At 42.8% G+C, this 19,664-nt stretch overlaps 1 non-coding gene across 1 annotated transcript; it reads left to right on the forward strand.

Moving 5' to 3' along the window:
* Window positions 1-12,690: 12,690 nt before the first annotated feature.
* On the forward strand, window positions 12,691-12,762 carry trnap-cgg (transfer RNA proline (anticodon CGG)). The gene has a single exon. It is a non-coding gene; the product is annotated as a tRNA-Pro (tRNA).
* The last annotated feature ends 6,902 nt before the right edge of the window (window positions 12,763-19,664 follow it).

The raw sequence follows: 19,664 nt of genomic DNA on the forward strand, positions 1-19,664 counted from the left end.
ACCTGCCACCACGGCCATTTGGGGAGACAGGTGACCCTTTAGAGAGGGAGAGAATGGACTTACTGAATTGGTGAAAAGATGGAGAGGTCTTTCTCCAACGAAGACTGCAGGAGATATTTGGGACAAAAGGCGGAGTTGCAGGCACAAAAATAAGACCCTGCTGGATTCACTCAGTCAGGTAAAGTGTAACATTCACAAGTACAATCAATCCACGTATGTTGGGCTCTTATTCACGGAGAAAAGATAATAATAATAATGTAATGATCTGGCCGGCCGGACCAAGACCCAACGCCATCTACCCAACTGATCCTGCGTGGTTTCTTTTGGCACATCATAGGATGCTTTAAGTTAAATGTGTATCAACTCACTTGGATGCACAGCTTGATCCTGCTTTGCATCCTTGCACCTCGTTGGTGCCTTCTTTTGGAGCTTTTGGTTCAATTGGTTTTGCTTTCTCTCTTCAATAACGTACTCGTCTGTTTTAACAGCTACATGTAGAACAGGGGTGTCAAACCAAGGCCCGGGGGCCAAATCCGGCCCTCAACTTCATTTTATGTGGCCCCGCAAGAGCATGCAAAGAATATAATACGTGTATTATACGGTGACATGCCACTTTACAGAAGCAGGTTGCCCATAAACTACATTTCCCACAATGCATCTCGTTTTGTGACATGCGCACGGAAGAGACTTGCACTTATTTGCCCTGGACTTCTGCTTTCAGACGTAGTTAGTTATTACCCTATCCTATAATAATCCAATTCAGAGGCAATAATGTAACATAATACATTATTTTATATAATTATATATTTATATATGTATATTTTATTTATATAGTTACAACCGGCCCTTTGAGTGCAACCATAATGCTAATGTGGCCCGCGATGAAATTGAGTTTTACACCCCTGATGTAGAAGATAGACGAGATGCCATCATCCGCTGCTTGATGGAGTTCCTTGGAGAGTCTACAGAGGAAGACTACCAGGTACACGATGATGTTGTACATGGATATCTCTACAGGTTAGTGACTCATGCCAGTATGTGGAAAAGGCATTTCCTTTTAAGTAAGTTTAACATTTAGATGAAATAAATTGGTATTTAATATATTTAAAATAAAAGCATTTTACTTTATTCCATTCTTTCTTTCTCTAATGATCTTTTTTCTACATTCTGATTCATAATTTGGTTTCCAGTAGAATTGAGGATTTGAGCCTTTGACCCACGTCATCTTCGCTAAACTGAATCCAGTCCTTTCCAGCTTTTACTTCCTGCTTGGAACAGAGCAGCTTTTTCAAACCAAGAAATAAAAGTGACTACAAATTCCCTACATAACTTACCCCGTCCTTATCTACAAAAGGAAAGCAACTATAAAATCAATAGTTAGTTAGATACTAGGGCTGAACGATAGAGGATTTGTAGCAAACAAAAATGTTTTCCTTTCATTTTTCCTTTTACAAATATCGCACCTGCTGCGATTTGAAAATTGTTGTTGGCAATATTGCAGTTCGATAACATTTTGATCGGTAGTTCAGCCCTAATGAATCTCCTTCTGCATATTCAGTCACACAAAGGAAACAGTATCTCATCACCGATTCACATGTTCTGACAGGAGGACAGAGGACTCTGCTGAGCACGTCATGAACATAGTTGTCCTCCGTGGAAGTGCAGCACACGAAGGCCGATGTGTCCATCATCATCGAGGGAAGTGAGGCTCTCGATGACTGCAGATGTGTGTCAAAGGCTTGCCTTCTGCTCGCGGGCTTCGTATATGCAATGAACTTAAGTTATCCACCGAAGATGGACAACATCAGGAGGATGCGTCCCCAGCTGACCCAGAAAGCGACGCAGCTTCTGGTCCAGGCTCTCGTCATCTCACGCCTAAACTACTGCAGCTCCCTCCTGGCTGGTCTACCTGCATGTGCCATCCGACCTCTGCAGCTCATCCAGAATGCAGCGGCTCGTCTGGTCTTCACCTTCCTAAATGTTCCCACCCCACTCCGCTCCTCCGCTCCCTCCACTGGCTTCCGGTAACTGCTAGAATCCACTTCAAGACTCTGGTACTTGCGTACCATGCTGCGAATGGATCTGGCCCTTCCTACATCCAGGACATGGTTAAACCGTACACCCCAGCACGTGCACTACGCTCTGCATCAGCCAGACGGCTCGCTGCACCCTCGCTGCGAGGGGGACCCAAGTTCCCATCAGCAGAAACACGTGGGTTTGCTATCCTGGCTCCAAGATGGTGGAATGAGCTCCCCATTGACATCAGGACAGCAGAAGCTCACACACCTTCCGGCGCAGACTGAAAACTCATCTCTTTCGACTCCACCTCGAGGATAGAACTATTAACAAAGCACTTATATACTAATAAAGGGCTGGCTTACCTAAAGCCAGTTGAGTAGCACTTGAAATACTTGGCTCTATGAAACCTGATGTACTTATATGATTCTGTTTTCTTCAAGGTTGTGTCTTCCTGGTCGAACGCACTTATTGAAAGTCGCTTTGGATAAAAGCGTCAGCTAAATGTAATGTAATGAAGATGAAATACACTTTTGAAGTATTTCAGAAGCTTGAGCTAAATGTCCTGGAGATGTCTCCTAAGTCCATGCATTGTGCAACAAACTTGTAGCCTAAGTGTAGACAAAGATGTTTCTTCAACTTGCAGTTCAGAGGACATACTTGGTAGTTATGGTGTCTAGCAACTAGTGACCTTTTTCATATGTTTTGCCTGAGCCCACTTTGTACAACTATGTTTTGCATATTGTTAAGATAATGTTTCAGAACCTTGTTGAGGGGGTTCTTGACACAGCACTTTTTAGTTTCCCCTGGAAACAGTTTCATTTGTTGTGCTTTGAGTATTTGCAGCTCAATGCGGCACATGTCAAATTGGTGAAGATTCTTTCTTCACTTGATTGTGTGTTGTATGTTTTCTTGAGTGCGTTGAATTCTCAGGGCCGCTGTACATATTGTGTAATTATTCTCTACTCAAAGCCAGGGTGCAGGGATGAGTGATTGCACTTATCTTTCGCCAATACCTTTATATGGTCTACTCTTCACTTACTTGTCAGCAGGTCGGCATTGATGTACAGAGCCGACAGAAGACCTTGTTTATATTGGCATCATATTGAGAGGTGCAGTGACGCGTCCTGAAACCAGGAAGTAAGCTGCTGGTTCCCTCGACAAGGGTTTTGGAAAATAGCTGGAAATAAGGTCTGTGGAAAACAAACCTGTTTGATAAATGCACGTTTTGTTCAGCCGGATAATCTCCACATGTCTACCCTACTTTTATCATTTTCGAATCATAAATCTAATCGATAGATTATAAAAGGGTTTTAGGACGCGTCACTGCAGCCAACTCCATCGATCAAGCTGGCTGAAACTTTCTCTCCCTCTTCTTCCCATACTCCCTGTCACTCTCCTTTAACTCCTCCGGTGACTTTCTTTTATTTGAAGATTGTTTTTTGCCCGGCGCTTGGCCGGTTACGGCTGGTATTAAAACCATTTGGCGAATGATTAGGTGGCGCGATAGTCTGTAGTGAAGGAGCACCCAACAACGACAACCGACTCACGGAAGGCTATGTTGTAGCGTTGATAAACGAAACAATGTAACTAAATTGCTAGTCAAAATACCAATACCACAGGACAATATTAATTTTAAAGCAATATTTGTAGTGGCCCGAGCGGGCAAGTGGAAAGTACGTTATGCTGGCCCGGGGTGTCTAAATAGTGCTTCCGGGCCAGCGGGCCATTTAATGTCGAGCCCTGCCGGTTACCGGCCGGCCCACATCGTCCGACCGGCCCACTTCAGTACCGGCACATCGGGATTCGTCCCGAACGTCCCGATGGCCAGTCCGCCCCAGAGCGCTTACAGCGGGTATGAAGACCGTGAGGCAATCCTACGATGAAGCGGGCAGTGAAGTGTTCTCCGTGAGAGGGCGATCAAGAGAAGAGAGCGAGGGAGTTTACAGATGGAAAGACACAGAAAGACAGAAGCACAATAACAAGTATATTTAGGTGTTTTTTGTAAATAGCGACGGTGTCAAGAGGACACCAAGTCCCCTGGTGTGTCCCCTACTCTAACTGCCGTGAGAAAACTCAACATGTGTTGTTTCAGGCATGTGAAACTAGATAGAACATTCTGGACTTTTTTTTTTCACACATTCTAGACAAGTTCCAGGTATCGTTCAGAGAAGGCGCTTGTGGTTGTTGAAACCTTGAGAGCGCGTACAGCGGGTATGCAGACCATGAGGCACAGGATGCAGGCGACCTGCGCACTGATTCAAATCAACGTCCTGGGCCAGCGAATCGTAGAGACAAGCTGTCCTTATCTGTCTGATAAATGAAGTCTCTGTTAATGAATTAAAGTATAAAGTTTGCATGTTGAAATGTTTAAAGAAAATAACTTGATTCTAAAACATGACATTGACAATGTGTTCTGCTTTCATGGAAACCGTTCATATTCCCTCTCTTTCAAATTACATATCATGACTAGCAGTTTCATTTTTAAACCTCACATTTGTTAATGTTCAATAATTAGACGTTGAAACGTTGTGACCTCGTTCTGACTCAAAGAGAGAAAGGGGGATGACATAATGAAGAGAGGGAGGAGGAAGAAGACGATAAAGAAGAATGGAGAAGAAGAAATGAGAGGTCTTGAGAGAGCTTGAGAGAGCTTGAGAGAGCTTGAGAGGTCTTGAGAGAGCTTGAGAGGTCTTGAGAGGTCTTGAGAGGTCTTGAGAGGTCTTGAGAGAGCTTGAGAGAGCTTGAGAGGTCTTGAGAGAGCTTGAGAGAGCTTGAGAGAGCTTGAGAGAGCTTGAGAGGTCTTGAGAGAGCTTGAGAGGTCTTGAGAGGTCTTGAGAGGTCTTGAGAGAGCTTGAGAGAGCTTGAGAGAGCTTGAGAGAGCTTGAGAGAGCTTGAGAGGGCTTGAGAGAGCTTGAGAGAGCTTGAGAGAGCTTGAGAGGTCTTGAGAGGTCTTGAGAGAGCTTGAGAGAGCTTGAGAGGTCTTGAGAGAGCTTGAGAGAGCTTGAGAGAGCTTGAGAGGTCTTGAGAGAGCTTGAGAGGTCTTGAGAGGTCTTGAGAGGTCTTGAGAGGTCGTGAGAGAGCTTGAGAGAGCTTGAGAGAGCTTGAGAGAGCTTGAGAGGTCTTGAGAGAGCTTGAGAGAGCTTGAGAGAGCTTCAGACGTGTGCTTGTGCGAGCTTGAGAGGTCTTGAGAGGTCTTGAGAGGTCTTGAGAGAGCTTGAGAGAGCTTGAGAGAGCTTGAGAGAGCTTGAGAGAGCTTGAGAGGTCTTGAGAGAGCTTGAGAGAGCTTGAGAGAGCTTGAGAGAGCTTGAGAGAGCTTGAGAGGTCTTGAGAGAGCTTGAGAGGTCTTGAGAGAGCTTGAGAGAGCTTGAGAGAGCTTGAGAGGTCTTGAGAGAGCTTGAGAGAGCTTGAGAGGTCTTGAGAGAGCTTGAGAGGTCTTGAGAGGTCTTGAGAGAGCTTGAGAGAGCTTGAGAGAGCTTGGAGGCTTCTTGGAGGAAGTTTTCGGAGGCCTGGGCTTGAGGACTTGACTTGTGAACCTGTTGTTGTGCTAATGGGGATCCTAATAAAGACATTGCTATTGTATTTTGACTTGTTGTCTTTATTATTTTTAAGGATTCTTTTTAATCCTCAATTTTTGTTGAAACCTTAATAAATCCGGTTTGTACTTTGTACACTTCGACGCAAAACTCTCTGGTCTCTCTCTCTCTCCTCTCTACTGTCTCTCTCTCTCCTCTCTCCTCTCTCTCTCTGTCTCTCTCTCTCTCTCTCTCTCTCCCTCTCTCTCTCTCTCTCTCTCTCTCTCTCCTCTCTCTCTCTGTGGTATCTGAATATCTGCTTGGTCTTAGAGTGAGGTAAGAACACCCTTCCTTGGAAAAGGCTGACATTAGTTGATCATTTGGATTTAAATTGTTTAGGGGAATATGACACGATGCTGATGTGGTAATGTCACTGCTGTGATATTGATGTTTGACTGGCTGTGTTTGAAATTACATTGTTTTGATTGATATATCTGGGGATCACGAGAGGGTGGGGTGAGGGACTGTGGGGTTAGGGACTGTGGGTTCTGAAGCTGCCCTAATTACCAGGGAGTCTCCCATTAACAGGGATTCTCCTCCAGGGCCGTTTGGATACTGCTCTGGGGTTCTTCCAGCCCACCAACACCTACTACACCAGACACACCGTTTTGCTATCCTAAAGCGGTCGGACATCCGGGGCCGAAGTGCCTAAAATAGGGATACGACGGGCAGCGTGGTGTTAGAGGCCACGTTGTAAACTCCCCCCTAAGCAGATTACGTTGATCCCGCGTGTAGATTCTGGGGGGTTTTGAAGTCCTAAAAACATTGGATGGCCGTTCACCGGAGCCTTATCAGCAGCGGAGTTCGGTGTCGGAGACGGCCGTAGTTAGATTCCATTTCAATGTAATCAGGAAACGGTTGCAAAGTATGAAAATGATCCCAGGCTGTGACTGTTACAATTATTATTTGCTATGTAACTAATTTAATAATGTAAAAGCAGGATTTTAGAAGACAGTTCTTATTAAAGGTCCTGTTTCCTCTGGAAGCTGACCGACCAATCAGAGCACAGCGAGCGCTGGCTACAAAAGCGTTTTACAACAATGTAAAAACAATGTAATAAACACTGATCAGACACACAGACAGTATTCAGATACTTAACTTCAGTATACAAGTACTATTACCACATTGGACTTTCATTAAACGAGATGTCTTATATAAAACATGTTAGATCTGTAAAGTATGTAATCAGGGAAATGTTGTAAAATAATAAAACTATAACAATGTCCCAGGCTGTGACTGTTGAAATTATTATTTGTTCAATTTAACTCATGTACACCGAACAAAAATATAAATGCAACACTTTTGTTTTGCTCCCATTTTTCATGAGATGAACTCAAAGATCTAAAACATTTTCTATTTACACAAAATAACCATTTCTCTCAAATATTGTTCACAAATCTGAAAAGATCTGTGATAGTGAGCACTTCTCCTTTGCCGAGATAATCCATCCCAACCTCTCAGCTGTGGCATATCAAGATGCTGATTAGACAGCAGGATTATTGCACAGGTGGGCCTTAGGCTGCCACAATAAAAGGCCACTCTGAAACGTGCAGTTTTGCTTTATTGGGGGGGGGTCCGAGAACCAGTCAGTATCTGGTGTGAGGGGTAGGGGTAGGGGTAGGGTAATGTTGTGAATCGAGTGGCCCGTGGTGGTGGTGGGTTATGGTATGGGCAGGCGTATGTTATGGACGACGACACAGGCCACTCGATTCACAACATTACCCTACCCTAACGTAAGTGTTGGAGCTATATATATATATCTCTTTATATTTTAATAGTTTAAACATTTATTTTCTTGCTGTTTATAGTGTTTATTATTATCATTTATATGTATTCTTAATTAGCGTCATAAGTTAAAGTAGTTTCTATGCTTTTATTTTGAAGGCATGTTTTGGACACTGGGTGATTAGAGCACCTGGTGTAATTGTTATATTGGAGACAGGTGGGTTGTGGGAGCCAGAGCACTAGGAGGCAAACGGTTTTTTTATCAGGGTTTTTCCAACCACAAGAAAGGAAAGCCATAGGAACGGCTTAAAGGAACCAACCATAGGAAACATGTTCATTATCAATGATATTGGATCATAATAAATGCACAACGAGAATCTTGTCTGGACCTGGATCATTGCCCTGCGTAATATCCGCTAACTAGTGCCTCAGCGGCTGTTAAGTTATCTGTTTTAGTTCTATATGATTTTGGCCGCTTCAGTAAGGTATCTAATTACTTTGTCTAGTATTCCACGGAGATGGTCAAACTGAAGTGTAGACATGGCAGAAATCCTACAATGAAGCGGACAGTGAAGTGTTCTCCGTGAGAGGGCGATCAAGAGAAGAGAGCGAGGGTGAGGGAGTTTACAGATGGAAAGACACAGAAAGACAGAAGCACAATAACAAGTATATTTAGGTGGTTTTTGTAAATAGCGACGGTTCAAGAGGAAGTAAAGTCCCCTGGTGTGTCCCCTACTCTAACTGCATGAGAAAACTCAAGATCTATTTTCCAAAATCCTGCACTAGAGGCGCTCTTAAAAGCATATTTAAAAACAGGGACATTTCCGGGGACAGATTGAACAGGTGTTGTGTCAAATGATGCACCCCCATTGTGAAATGCACCCCCTGGCCTGCCGTATAAAGCACCCCCCCCCCCCAAAAAAGATGCTTCTATTAATCCCACCCTCAAGCACTTTGGAGGGTATAGTTGTCGGACTAAATGGAGCAAGTTTCATGTGACACGTGTCAGAGATAGCAAGCGGTGCATATCGTGGCAACCAGGCTGTTGCACCCCCCAAAATAAAAATGTTTCTATTAATCCCACCCTCAAGCACTTGATGTCAAAATTAACAATACATTGTAAAGCACAAGCACAAGTATACAGACATAAATAAAAACATATATTAAATACAAAATTAACTGAAAAATAAGTGAGGAATGAATGCAACATCCAGGATTCGACAACCCAACCATCAAAACGACAACACAGAATAGCGGACTATACGTTCAAAGGCGCGTTCCCGTGTCAAGGGGTGCATTCCACGACGGGGGGGGCATCATTTGACACAACACCGGGGATTGGCACCAAAGCCAGGCAGGCATTTGGTTGCTCACCATAGCCATATGAGGCCGGACTCGGAGCGCTTTCCTTTTTGGTAAATTCTGCCATGTTCATATATATAAATAAAAACACACATGACATCATAAGCAGAGAGGATGTGTCCAATCAGCTTGTTGCTCTCCCTGTGACTCGTTGGAAGCTCCCGCTGCGTCCAGAGAGTAAACACCATCTGTGCCTCTGAGTTCGGAGTCAGAGGAAATACTGAAGACTCATTTGAAGTCCTCTTGAAGATGTCCGGGCTGAATCCTGACTTCTGGGAGTTGTTGCCTCAACCTCCTCTCTGTGTCCTTCCTCCACACTCGACCGTGATGAACCACCACCACCACGAAGAGGAGGAAGAGGAGGGAGAGGAGGAAGATCATCCTGCTGTCTGCTGCTACATTACAGGTAAGGCAAGTTTATTTATCCTGCACCTTTCAACACAATGCAATTCAAAGTGCTTTAAGACATTAAGAGCATTAAGAAACATGTTATGAATATCATTTAAAAGCAAGATATAAGGTAGGTAAAACAAACATTAAAATATTCACTTTTTGCAGTTAGTGTTTGTTGAGTCCAGACGTAACATCTTTATAAGACAGGAATGACTTTAACATGAAGAATTATTATTATTTTACAATTAGGCCGGATTTTCGGTCAATTGACAGACAGGTGCAGCGGTGATACTTACAGATTTGTATCATTTATTCAGTGCTAAAGTCCTATTGAGTCTGCCCAGACCCTCATCAGAAAACCTTTATTCGTTCCACAGAGGGGAAATGTACATTGTTACAGCAGAAAGAGCCGAAGACAGCTTAATGTTAACTAGAAGCATGCATACAAAAAATATTAAAAAAAAAAAAAAATACAATTTCCAAATACACATCCTGTAACAGGGGTGCCAAACTCAAGGCCCGTGGGCCAAATCCGGCCCGTGACTTCATTTCCTGTGGTCCCACAAGAGTGTGCAAAGAATATAATGTTTTTACGGGTACAGGCCGATTTACAGAAGCACGTTGCACATAAACTACATGTCCCACAATGCATCTGAAATTTGACTTTTTTCTCAGAATTTGACTTTGCCCTAGACTTCTGCTTTCAGACGTAGTTAATTATGACGATACTTCCCTATCCGATAATAATCCAACGCAGAGGCATCATGTAATATTTTACATTATTTTTATATATTAAATATTTATATATGTATATTTATATATGTCTTAAGTCACAACCGGCCCTTAGAGTGCAGCCATAATGCTGATGTGGCCCGCGAGGTAATTGAGTTTGACCCCCCTGCTGTAACAGATCTGAAGATTTAGCAGCCAGGTATATATTACACAGTTATTAATGATATATATATATATATATATATATTGCACATATTGCACATCGTTGGTATTTAACAACAAGGGGTGTTATGTGTTGTTGTGTGTGTGGGTTCAGGGGCCGTGGTGGTTATAAAGATTGGTTATTAAAACAGGGCCTCAGGGCCAGTTTACTCAGATGGTGCAGACCCAGCAGGAGCAGGAAACAGACGCTCAGACTTGAGTGCGCCTCCACCTGCAGCCCTGCTTCAGCCAGCCATGCATGTCTGATGTGGGAAGGAAATGCTTTTTATAGTAAATGATGCCTTTCTACATTTTGAAGATATAAAACAAATGCATGTTGAAGTGAGTCCAGCATGAGGCCACACTCCAAAGAGGAGAACAGCTGCTGCTACTTTCACATGTTCACTTAAAGGTGGGGTAGGTAAGTTTGAGAAACCGGCTCGAGATCGCTAGAATTTGAAAATACACAACCGGAGAAAATCTGCCACTTCCTCACAGAGCCCCTCCCCCAACACACACGAACGCGCACATGACCAATGAGGGCACGAGATCAGTTTGTGCCCCGATGACAGGCTGACAGGCAGGCAGGCAGGTAGGCCTTTTTACAGTATCACGGCTTCTACAGATGAAATCTTTTTATGGATTTGTTGTCAAAGCACTTCAGATATTCATTGCTATCGGGATGTTAAGAGCATTCCATGGAATATAACAAAAAGTGTATCTCGAGCCGGTTTCTGAAACTTACCTACCCCACCTTTAATCACTCTTAATTAGTAACTACCAACTAAACCTGTAAAATAATTATAAAAAGTGTCATATTTACCATGAAATTGAAGTATTGGGGTAAAGGAAAGAAAGAAAATGCAAAGTACAAGTACCTCAAAGTTGTACTTAAGTAAGAACTTTAGTGAATGTACTTAATATCCAGTATTTAATTTCACCGCACAGCATTCATTCATTCTATTCTACTTGATTTAACTTCTCCTGCATTATTTGCACATTAGTCTCGGAACATTTTCTTTCTGTTTCTTTTTGCACTATTTATTTAGTTTTATGTCTCGTATATATTTATGTTGCATTGTTGGAGGAGCGTGTGACTTAAGTGTGTCATGTGCATATCTACACTACTTTGAATATGACGGTAAAGCCTTTTGAACCTATATCCCCCTTAACTCGTGTCTGCAGGATGTGATGCGATCCTCCGTCAGAGAGGTGAAGCTCGTTGCTCTGCAGCTCCTCCTTCCTCCCTGCCGTCGTGGAGCCTCTCTGGTGAGGGGGGGGGACAGCAGCTTATCCCTGGTGGGGGGTGGGACCAGCAGCTTCTCCCTGGGGGTCAGCAGAGGGGAGGTCCGGGGATGGAGACCCAGGGGTGTGTGTGTGTTTATGGGCAGAGGGACCCGGAAAGTCTACACTGGCCTGGATCTTCACACGTCTACTACGGAGGTGAGTCTTTACCTGACGCATAACTTTAAAGGGGACCTATCATGCAAAATGCACTTTGTGATGTCTTCTTCTGCTCCTCAATTCTGGTCCTCGCCTACAAAGCCCTCCACCATCTGGCCCCCCCTTATCTCACAAACCTTCTCCCTCCTTATCAACCCCCACGGCCCCTCAGATCCACCGCAGCCGGACTCCTATCCACTCCCACATCCGCACTCTGCAGCTTTGGGGACAGAGCCTTCTCAGTGGCAGCTCCTAGGCTCTGGAAGTCCCTCCCCCAAGACCTCCGTGACTCCGAGTCCCTCACAGTCTTTCAGTCCCGCCTCAAAACACATATTTTCAACTCTGCCTACCCATAAGCCCCCCCCCCCTCTCAATCAACTTCCTCTTGACTGCCTTTTTATTTTACTTGTTTGCCTGTCCTTGTTTGTCTACCCTCCCTCGTACTGTAAAGCGTCTTTGAGTTGTGAAAAGCGCTATATAAATAAAATGCATTATTATTATTATTATTATTATTATTATTATTATTATTATTATTCTATACATCACTATGTGTCCCCGGTGCGTCAGGGAACTCACGCAGCGTCACAAAATAAATCTCTTTCTCTTTTCCTCCGTACCCAAATCTCTAAAAACGGAGCTGATCCAGATTTGCGGCCGATATGACGTAATATCTGAAATGTGGGCGGGCTTTAGACCCACGGACCAATCAGAAACAATGAGATGTGTTTTGGAAGTAATACGGTCTTTGTTTACATTAGCAAGCATCGCTAACACTCAGAGCTAACCTGTCCCGGAGAGAGGGATTTGAGGCTATATGGATGGTCTGTTTGGTATTTTGAGCAAAACACTTCATTGACATATTTTTATTTATCTGAGACCTATAATATATGCCTAAAAATAATATAATAGGAGACCTTTAAATTAATATTTTAAAAAAAGAAAGTGCAGCTACTGCACACTTTTGTAATGTTTATGTGTTTTGCAGTAGATTTATATTATTTTCCTGCATATTTTATATTGTTTACTCTATAGATAATCTGTTGATCGTTTTTTACTATTGATATATTTATTTTTTACTTTATTCTATTTGTATTTTATTCTATGTTTCATGTGTAATGCCTGTTAATATACATTGTTCTAAAGTCACCAAATACATTTACTCAAGTACTCCACTTTAGTAACAAGGTACTTGAACTCTACTTGAGTAGTTATAATACCGGCCCCTTTGTGTGTTTTCTCAAGTGGCTCGTTGGTCTAGGGGTATGATTCTCGCTTCGGGTGCGGGAGGTCCCGGGTTCAAATCCCGGACGAGCCCTTACTTTGAAAATCTCTACTTAATTAAATCACATATTTCTACGTATGCGTCCGTGTTACCTAAACTGCCGAAGCGGCGTGAAAAGTCTCGCAACACCCAAACTGAGGGGGATGTGTAATATGTACTTCTGAAGTACACAAGTGTCCGAGCTTGATTAGTTATTATAGTATTCTGATTTATAAACCAACACTTTTAAACGAGACAGAAATTATTACTTTTAGTTCTACTAATTATTTCGAGAACTCAACTAAAGTTTGTTCAAAGTGAGATTTCTGATTAAAAAGACAGAATTCTATGATTAACAAACACTTGAGAAATATGTATTGTTTCTCACTATTTACTCAAGTGAAGAGACAAAATATATATATATAATATACTTAAAGTACCAAAATTAAAAAGTACTTATTCTGCACAAGCGCCACAAAGCAACCTAAGTTATTTCACTTAAGTAAAAAGAACAATTTGTCCCTCTGAAACGTAGTGGAAGTAAATTACAAGTACACCAAAATGGTACTTAAGAACAGTACTTTTCGTGTACTTAGCTAATGCTAGTGCTGTTACCACTGATTGACAGCAGTACTGTGTTGTGCTTCCTGCAGTGAGGAGGATGGTGGTTGGCGTGCAGGTGGTGGAGGAGGTCGCTGTTGAAGACACAATCGAAGTGATGTAAGTATTATATATGTATTAAGTTATGCTATCGGACCACTAAGGCAGTTGTTTTCATAACATATGTACCATCAATTCAATCACAGCTGATTTATATATATCACAAAACATGTGTGTCTCAGTGGACTTTACAGATTAACCAACAGAGATGAAAAAAAAGATAAATACAATTACAGACAATTAATGGAAATGACAGATATAACGAGAAATACAAATAAAATGAGGTGAAATACAACAGAAAGACAATAAGAATACAATGAAAACATTAATAAAATACCCTCAAATGTAGAAATCAGGAGGGCAGACATGGGTAATCTAAAACCAGATGTAATGATAGGCTTTGGTAAAAAGGACTGTACTTATGAATCTCTCTATCAGGTCTCTTCGACCCCTCAAAGCTCTTCACTACGAGTCATTCACCTCATTCATGCAGAGCAGCACCACTTGTTTCACACACACACACACACACACACACACACACACACACACACACACACACACACACACACACACACACACACACACACACACACACACACACACACACACACACACACACACACACACACACACACACACACACACACACGGAGCAACTCAGGGTTCAGTATCTTGCCCAAGGACACATCGACATGTTGACTGCATGAGCTGGGATCTAAAGAACCTTCTAACTGAAATACGAACGCAGTCACCATGGCGGCGCGCGAGGCTCAGGGTTGGGAAGGCTAAAGAACTTGTTTTACCTGACGCTGCCCGCCTGCGGCGTGTATATGAAAGAGATCAACTCAGTGACCAATCAGAGCTCAGTGTGCGGAGTTTAAATCTATCACGTCATATTACAGGATAAAGGAAATACAGTTTAAACTGCCGTATGCAGGCGAGACGCCGACGTGTCGCACTTATCATTCATATCACATCATCAATCAGATCATCGATCATATAATATATATTTCCTGATCTGAGTCAGCTGAGCCGTATCTGGCCGTGCAACACTTACCGTGTCACATACTGTATGCAGCAACACATTAGCTTGACGAAACACTCAACTCAAATGTAATTAAAGTCAGATCCACTGTGGGGTATTGATATCATAAAACTGTTGTACGCTTTCAAACGCTCGGTAGTTTATTTATTTTCTATGTGGCTTGTTGTATCCTGGATTATATGTTTAAGTCATGGATGGTTAAAGCTCATATTTGTCTAATATTAGTTTACTTTTCATTAGCCTACTGAAGTATGACGCTGCGCTGTCAGTACACTTGTCCTGTTTGTGATTGGTCAAATGTTGCTAACCCCGCCCCTTTTACATGAATGCGCTCTCAGCTGGAGAGAGAAACCCTGGCTTGATTTACAGAAGCAGCCTCATCCCAATACCCCTCCTCGACTCCTCTCTACCCCTCCTCGACTCCTCTCTTCCCCTCCTCCGGGACTTGACCCGGAAATCGATCAAGACACGTCCCAATAGCTGAAATGCACACGGAGGAGTCGAGGAGGGGTGGGGGAGGAGACGAAAGGGAGGATACACGCGAGCAGACTACATGGAAGTGTTTTCACTACTCGCGTATAAAAGCCCCGCCCCCACCTTCACAGCTGGTCCATTTCAACAGAGGAAAACCCACAACTGGAAGATGAGTGGAAAAGCGTCACATAAATGTAAAGTGCTCACAGCTCCGTGGGAATTATTAGGTGCAATTCATTTCTAAAAGGCTTTCACATTACTATAATTATATTTGTATTTAAATGTAGGTTACATTTTACACCAAAACGGAACACAAAAGCAGGACCAACCATCATACATTGAATTCCTTGACTAACAAGAGAAAGATTCATTCATTTAAATAAATATTTAACCACAAATGGGCCGGTTCTAAAGGTTCTTCAGTTCAGCCCGATGAGAGGGGGTACAGCTGTGCACACGTCATCATCAACAGACATCGTTTAAGAGTGGCGTTTGAGTGAACGAGGACATCCCAATTAATACCCGAGGACTCCTCTGTCCTCGCGTCACCTCCTCGTGTCCCTCGCTCGCATCTTACGGAGGCGGAGCTAAGATGCGAGCAAGGGACGCGAGTGAGGGAAAGGAGGAGTCGAGGAGGGGTATTGGGATGAGGCTAGAGTTGATAACCAGCGTGTAGGACCGCTTAGCGAGATCTCGTTTGTTAGGGTTAGTTAAGATAACTCAAACATATCATGGTCTGTTGAACTGGCTTCGTAGTACAGGGCACAGGTGGCTGCGCAGCAGCGCTAATGTCAAAGACACAAACATTATATTTTTATTTTACCAGGATGCAGTGACACAAATATTTGGGAAGGCTTAGCCTACAGTACCCGCCGCCCCTGCTGTCACTTCTCTTAAAAAGGAAAGTGTGCAGCACTGTTTCCCTCTCTGATCAAAACAGGAAGCTGGTTCCAGAGAAAGGGAACTCGATCAAAACAGACGCAATGCAGCAGCAGGCAGCGCCATCACAGAACATATTGTAACATTCTTGGGTTCCGGTGCATGTTTGGTTGAAAAAGACGTGTTCTCCCCTCAGAACGGAGGACGTATACACGGATGATCTGCTGGACCCCGAGCTGCTGCACGCCCCGCTCTACCCCACATGAAGCCCGCGTGGAGCAGGATCCCTCTGTGTGTCCTGCAACGGGACATTTACATTATTACAATAGAGAGTAGACTACATGTGATACAATGCCTCAGTGTGCACACTTCATTCATAACAAGAGAACTCAGGAAGTGAATGGAGGACATCAGAAATACAAATTGGCTCATCTCCCCAATGTGTCAAATGTGTTGACTGCTTTTTCACAACAGTCGATATTAGGTTATCTTATGTATGATTTCATTTTTAATAGAAACATATAATGTAGCCTAATATGATATGATGTAATAAAATGATCAGACATTGAGTGAACTTTCATTAATTCAAGTTAAAGGTCCCATGTCATGCTTTTATTCCCCGTCCCTCACAGTGCACCCTGTAGCGAGTTTTCTTCCTGGGTATCGTGACGTAGGGATACCCAGTAGCCACGCCCAGCGCTATCCCGCACCCTCTGCCAGCCGAGCATATACTGTTGGAAGCTCAGGTTCAGTTCAAACCTGTATCCATGCCAACGAGGGTCTGTTTCCTGTCTGGTGAGGGGAATGTTCAATGCATGCTTTACCGAGGGCAGAACACGACGAAGTCAGTGGTTGACATTTCTTGTTAACATGTTCCCTCAGATGTTGGAGCCGGTACTGTGTGCGCGGCATTTCACGGACCAAAGCTTCGCAAACATCATAGGTGGAGTTTGACAGTTGCGCTTGGGCGGGAAAACCTTTTTTACTGACGTCAGTACACAGTCCCAACTATCGCGTGGGGTGCTACGGATACAGAAGCAATAAAACCAGCGTTCACCGCACTGAGTCCGCCTCATGCCCGCCGTACACACAGCAAATTCGCCAGTGTGAAAATCCTGGTGTTAGAGCTTTTCGGGGTAAAGTGTTGTGGTTTACATTTAACATGATTAACACCGCCTGTTGTTAACACACTATATAGTACAGGGTTGGATCATGGTGTTAAACATATTTAACGACGGATAGTGTGTTCTCTCAATCCGGGTACTTTTACGTGATGTGCGTGAAATTATTTAGATCTCCGCCATCATTTTGATGCAACCTTCAGTCTCGAGAGACCGCAGTCCGTGACGGTAAGTTATCGCTACGTTTCATAATTTGTTCCCCAGATAGCTTACATTAATTTAGCTTGAAAATACAGTTGTGTGTGGTAGGTAGCGTAATTGTAAATGTATTGTTTTCATTACTAGCTTGCTAACTATTACTATTTGACTGTCATGACCAGGTGCAGGTGCACAGACCATACAGTCAATGCTTGCTTGCTAAACTAACTGTCGAATTAGATATGGATGTCGAATTAACGTTAGATATGTAACATAATATGTAATCATTACGAAGACCAATGTATTGCACATGTCTATCGTTAGTTCGACAGCGAGCTAACAAGCTCTAGTGTCCGTAAAAATGTTGTTCGATAATTGCCGCCTTTTACTTTTCTAGCATCAGTCCGTCTTGCAGCAAGTGTGATCGCTTGGCCTCGCCCTCGACAGACTGCAGTCAGTGAGTGACGGTAAGTTATCTAGATAAATAACGTTACATTTAATTTGTTCCCCAGTTATCCAACATTACTTAATTTAAAAATAATGTTACAGTTGTGTGTGTGGTAGCTAATAATGTTTACTAGCTTGCTAAGAATATTTGTCTGTACTGGCCGTGCACCTGCTTGCTAAATGCTACCCAGTTAGCTAGCCAGTTAGCTAGCTGGCTAGCTGTCGAATTACACACAGATGTCAACTTAGATAACATTAGCTATGTTACATACTATTATGTCATTACAAACACCAACGTATTGCACATGTCTAACGTTAGTTCGACAGCTAGCTAGCTAAGAGGTTCTGGTGTTGGTCCTTATCGGTATAGTTAGCCGACTTCGCTAACAACTTTTATTTTTCCAATTTCCTTTCTATCACTATCTCAGTGTCACCTAAGCAGCCATCAGTCGCCGCGGGTTTCGACCGTGTGGTCTCGACAGACCGTGTGACTGTAAGTTATCTACGTTTCATTGAATTTGTTCCCCAAGTGAAATTATTTAAGTGTATGTAGTACAGTAATACAGTTGTTGGCTAATTGGCTCCTTTTCCTTTCTAGCACGTGTTCTTCTGCTCCGTGCGGAAGCAGCCATCTTGTGTGGCCTCGACAACAGACTGCATGCAGTGAGTTATCTAGATAACGTTACATTTAATTGAATTTGTTCCCCAGTTAGCTAACATTAGTTAATTTCCCTTGAAAATAATTGTAGTTGTTTGTGGTAGCTAATAATGTTAACTATATTTCTAAGAATATTTGCAACCCAGTCTCACGGCATACATTTAATCTATTGATTTGTGTTCACAAACACGATTTTCGCATTTGTTTTGTGGCACACAGAACGATTTTCTTTTCTTGGAAAACCAGAAGCTGTGTGGTTCATAAAAACATGTTCTTACTCAATATCTTACCCTTAGCCTAACCCTTTTATTTTAAATGGTATAATGTCGGAGGAAAAGAAATGGCTCAGAATACTGAAATCTGTATTTGTTGTCATCTTTTTTTCCTTGTAATTTGGCGCAGGCACGAAACATATTACCAATACAAATGCATTGCTTCTAAATATTGTTCTGTGTCAGAATACTGAAATCTGTATTTGTTTTTAAAATCTCTTTTTCCTTCTAATTTGTTATTATTTACATTGCTTTTAAAGTCGTTCTGTGTGACACGAAAAAAATGGGGAAATCGTGTCTTTTTTTACTATAACACGAAATGCCGTGAGACTGGGTTGCAACACACCAACACTGTGCTTAATTTGGTCCCGAAACGTTTGTCATGCACAGATAGAAGCCTCAGCTTAAAGATACAAAAATAAAAGAACGGAGCATAAAGTAGAATTTCTTTATCTAAAGACAGTTCCAATTTATATTATGCCACCCTTACACAATTGGAGTATTTGCTTGCTTAAGAAGGGGAAGTTGTGATGCATCATAATAACTTGTGGAATAACAAATGTTGTGTTTCTCCATTTTACCCATATAGGGCTCTTCTCTTCAGCTGAAGATGATAGTCAAAGTGCAATACCGAAACCAAAAGAAGTACATCAAAATTCCAGAAGCTTCTTTTGACATCTTCATCACTGAAGGCAAGTAAACCACTTCAGAATCGGAATACCTTTATTAGTCCCACAGAGGGGAATTTTGCGATCCACCCTCATTAACCTACTGTTACATTAGATGGACATGATGCACTGTTGAGGCAGTCCCCCCCCCTTGTGTGTGTGTGTGTGTGTGTGTGTGTGTGTGTGTGTGTGTGTGTGTGTGTGTGTGTGTGTGTGTGTGTGTGTGTGGGTGTGTGTGTGTGTGGGGGTGTGTGTGTGTGTGTGTGTGTGTGTGTGTGTGTGTGTGTGTGTGTGTGTGTGTGTGTGTGTGTGTGTGTGTGTGTGTGTGTGTGTGTGTGTGTGTGTGTGTGTGTGTGTGTGTGTGTGTGTGTGTGTGTGTGTGTGTGTGTGTGTGTGGCTTCTGCTTATATTTGGTCTTCAATCCTTTTAGTGAAAGAGAGGTTTTCCATCCATGTGGACAGCATCTTATCAGTGGAGGATGAGACTGGCACAGAAGTGGACGACTACGCATTTCCAGATCTACTCACTACCAGT

The sequence above is a fragment of the Pseudochaenichthys georgianus genome, chromosome 16 (assembly GCF_902827115.2).
Source record: "Pseudochaenichthys georgianus chromosome 16, fPseGeo1.2, whole genome shotgun sequence".
Lineage (NCBI taxonomy): Eukaryota > Metazoa > Chordata > Actinopteri > Perciformes > Channichthyidae > Pseudochaenichthys > Pseudochaenichthys georgianus.